This window comes from Carlito syrichta, unplaced genomic scaffold (assembly GCF_000164805.1).
Source record: "Carlito syrichta isolate Samal-C Ts95f unplaced genomic scaffold, Tarsius_syrichta-2.0.1 Scaffold212965, whole genome shotgun sequence".
In the NCBI taxonomy this organism is placed as follows: Eukaryota; Metazoa; Chordata; class Mammalia; order Primates; family Tarsiidae; genus Carlito; species Carlito syrichta.
In genome coordinates this window covers 10,356-14,619 of record NW_007157061.1, presented here as the reverse complement: position 1 = coordinate 14,619, position 4,264 = coordinate 10,356, and the positions used below count along the sequence as shown (strand labels likewise).

At 42.8% G+C, this 4,264-nt stretch overlaps 1 protein-coding gene across 1 annotated transcript in view; it reads left to right on the top strand.

The window, feature by feature from the left end:
* Positions 1-464: 464 nt before the first annotated feature.
* Positions 465-4,264, top strand: part of LOC103253229 (GTPase-activating Rap/Ran-GAP domain-like protein 3) — a 12,491-nt gene continuing 8,691 nt past the window's right edge. Inside the window, exons 1-2 of the mRNA XM_021709407.1 lie at positions 465-508; positions 1,342-1,448. The gene's annotated coding sequence lies outside the window, so the exon portion shown is untranslated. The remainder of the gene's footprint in view (positions 509-1,341; positions 1,449-4,264) is intronic.

Sequence of the window (4,264 nt, the reverse complement as noted above, 5' to 3'; positions counted from 1 at the left end):
TGTTTTGTTCTGTCGATCAAAACCAGAAGGAGAGAGAGAGAAGGTGTTCAGTGGAAACATTTAAACTGCTTTCCTTTTCAAACCGTGTGAGTTGAAATACACGACTAATTTCATATTGGGATCAGGTTTGTCTTTGCAGGCAAAGGAAATGCTCTTTTTTGCTTTTTTGGCTGCTTCGTTGTTTAATAGCTATATTTGTATTACTTTTGTGCCGGCTTTGGAAATTTAGCCCTTTCCCCAAAGGATGAACACACAGAGGTTGAACCTCGTCATGGTACTCACACCGGTCTTCCTGGGCTGTCTCTTGTGAAGAAGACAAGGTTCTGTCTCAGCCTAAGTGTGATAGGCACCTTGACCACAAAAGTGTTGGTTGAGAATGAGTATGCACAAGACACTCTCAAAGCACAAGGTGTCAGTTGTAAGCATCAGAATTGTTGATTAATTTTCTTAACATCACCACAGATATTTTTGTCTTAGTGAGGTATGATCAACAAAATGACAATTACAGGTACCGTAAGGACTTTATCTCAATTGCTTGTTCTGATTCTCATGTTTACTTGTTAATTTGGTATTACTTTTACAAGACTCTTGACATACATATTTCTTGATTGATTTAATATGAGTACTCTCACCTTATAGAACTTTATTCAAGGCTATAAGGAAAAAATGTCTCTTTAGAAAAAAATATACTCCATATACTGTTCCTATTCAGTAGACTGAACAGTGAGGGTTTGTTTGATATTTCATCATACTTCATTATGGGAACAAATTTGGTACGTTTGATCTTGACCAGAGTATCCTCTTTCCTAGACCACATTCTTGGCTATTTATCCTGTTCTCAAATATTAATCTGTTAAACATATCATGATATTGTAAAAATATGAACTATGAGCCAATTTGATTTGACTTCTAGTTCCAACTCTGTCACTTATTAACTTTGAGGCTTTAAAAAAAATGTGTATCTGCTCGGTGCCTCAGCCTCATGTGTATAGTGAAGGTAATGATATTACCCTGGCAGGTTTGGTGAGAATCAAAGTCAAGGTTGTGCCTTCAAATATCAAGTACGCTGCCTGGTATGCAATGAGTGCTCAGTGGTGGCCACTGCTGTTCTTCCTGGTGCTTGACAGTGTCTGCAGCTTGGTGGGTTGGACGGCGCAGGATTCATAAAGACATGACCTCTGCACGGAAAGACATTGATTAAGCTAGAAAGGAGAGTGGGGTGGTGACCTCAGCTCTGGCGGCCCAGAGAAGGCACTCCTACTGTGGAATGAGCATCCCATAGACAACTACACAAATGGAAGGACAGAAAAAGCAACTAATTCTGGAATATTCTCTACATAGGCTGAAAATATTTTCTGAAGAGAGTGTGCCACTCTTTGGTCCACCCTTGCCATCCCCACCGGTGTTTACAGACCACCAGGAATTCAGGGACTTTTTGCTAGTGAAATGTAAGTTTCTATTTTGAAATCTTTTTGTAACTTATTCTGTATCAGAATAGCTTTCTTCAAATTCTCCCAGGATGCTATATAAGCATCATTTAATTCTTTGCATGATGTGTGTTTTGTTTCCTGGTGTTGTACAGGTTTCTCTGTGTTTCCATCTCCACCTTCCATCCTATTCACCTGCCTTGATATTTCTCCACAATCATCCCTTCAGTAGTTTTCTGCCCTGTATTCTGATATGGCCTTTCTGAATCTCTGCTTATACATGTATCTGTGTCTTTGTCAGAGAGTGGGATGTAGGTGGGGGAAAGAGTGGTTATGGATATATACTTATGAATAGGGAGAGTTGTTAGGGAATGTGTATGTGTGCATGCATGTGTGTGCATGCATGTGTGAGAGGGAGACAGACAGAATGAGACTATGATATGTGTAGAACCGGACTTTCTCAGGTGTTGCTAGCTGGTGAACACATACTTTAACTCCACTATGACTCTGAGCCACCATCCCTGAAGCATAAGAGCTCTGCATGCCCCTCTCAGAGCATTCCTTGGTATTATATCTGGGAGTGCCGTAGTGAGACTGTCTCATTGGTGATCAGAAACAAGTCACTCGGTTTCATCTGCTGCAGCTTCTTTGTGGAGGTCCAGCTTGCAAGCCCTGGACCCTGGCTGGTCCACTCAGTCTGTGCCCTCTGAGAAGATGCTGCTTTTCTAGCCTCCCATCAGGCACACTGGACATTGCAGCTGCTTTGCTGGCTGCCTCTCATCCTTGTTCCAGTCCACGCACAGACAGTCTATCTACTTCTATTACTGCTGCCATTCAGCTTTGGGGCATCTGGAAATTCTCTTCTCCTCTCCTCTTTGTCCATCCTGGTCACTTGGCCCCAAGGCAGCACTGATTGAGACCAGAGCCTCACTGAACCCTCCGTGGACAAGTGCTCCTCAACTTCCAGTCTTGACCTACTATTGGATTGGCCCAAACCAGTCTCTCCTCTGTCTTCCTGTCTCCCTAGTCCCCACTTCACAGCCCTGAACATGACTCCTCCCTCAACAGAAACACATGGTACCTACCATGTGTATCTTCCCATGCACTTGACCCTTGAGAGGATGGGTGTTAATTCCAGTCACCAGAAACATCTCAGTTTTAGCCAAGTCACTTGATACCCTCTTTCCTCTGTAAAACACCTCCCATTCCTCACAGAGATCTCCACATGCTTCCATACCTTTCTTCTGAAGAACAGAACATGAAGGGTACCTTTGCTAAGGTTTTCTTTGCTTTCTTCTGGGCCACCAGAGTTGTTACCTCCCACACTCCAGCTTCCTCTGGGGTCTGTGAGTAATGTCTCCTCCCTGACATGTTAGAGGCCGTGGATGCTGCAAAACATGTGCAAAGAATGATGATTTTGTCTCTTTCTTTCCAATGTCTGTACCCCTTATTTCAAATACTAAAACAAAAGTCTTCAATTCAAATGCCTGTTGAGACAGGCAGGGAACATGAGTGAGTAACGCAGGCCGAGCAAATGATAGTCAGGAGCTCTGGGAGCTGTGACAACCTGGAGAGCATGTACCTGCTCCAGCTAGTTGAGGCCTTTCAGAGCATGAGCCCAGTGTTGCTGATATGTTGAGTTTTCAACACAATACAGAAATCTGAGATTCTATATGAAGTTGTTCAAGTCTTAAAACTGTGGGGTCCATGTGTTTCAAGTCCAGAGGGTCAGGTGGAGAGCAAGAAACAGATACGAAACAAAGAGTCAGCCACAGAGGGTGGGTAAAGCAGCTGAAGGGGTCTTGGCAGCATGGAGTTCAGGATGTGAGCTTTCTCTATAGAGGCCCTGTGGCAGGGCAGGGACCACTAAGGACCTGTAACCAATGATTGGGGTTCATACAGCAGCACTAGGAGACTAGCTTTTAAGTAGAATCCTTCTGTTTAAATGGAGCCAGTCAACAGTGATTTTTGTCAGCACCTTCAGAGACTTTGGGTGAAATGAAATGAAGGGTTCAGTTGATCTGCAAAGATTTGAAAGGTAGATATAACAGAAAAAGGCAGGCTAAAGGAACTGCAAGCAGTGGAGAGGGTGTGTTGAAGTGCTGGAGCTTGGGACCAGGAAGGACCAGGAGGGGCTGGTACACTGAGCGAGTGGGTAGCAGCAAAGGGATCGGAAGGCTTTCAGGAGTCCCAAGTGCATTTAGCAGGAGGGAGGAAAAGAGTGAGATAGAAAACTCCAATCACAGGAAATGGCATTTCAACAAAAATCCTGATCATTTCCCTTTATTCAGCCAAAACAACACATTTAAAATTGAGTTTTATGCTTTTGCCACATCTCCTAGCTACATAATGACATTTCTTCATTTCATTTAACAAAGCCAATCTCCTGAATTGAATTAGGATTATTTATTTCCAAATTCTTTTAATTGCACATTTTCCAGTTCTGGCTACAAACATGCTGAACTAGTGGCAATGATACCATGTGCTAGTGTGTGGACATGAGTGTGTTTGGGGGGTTGTAGCTAATGAATTGTCAGTAGTTAAATATTGTTTTTCAAGAATGGATGCATTGTATATTTTATGACAGCTTTCTCTTCGTGTATCATTGTACCAAATACAGTACCTCTTGTACTCTACATGTGGGAAATATGTATTTTCCAGCAATGTAAATATTGTTGTAATCACTCCATGATTTCAGTTGGATTAAGTGGCCAAATAAAAATGCATTGTTGTTAAAAAAAATAAAAATAAAAAAATAAGCCAGGCTCGGTGGCTCAGCCTGTAATCCCGCGCCTTTGGGAGGCTGAGGTGAGTGGATTGTCTGAGCCCGCGGGTTC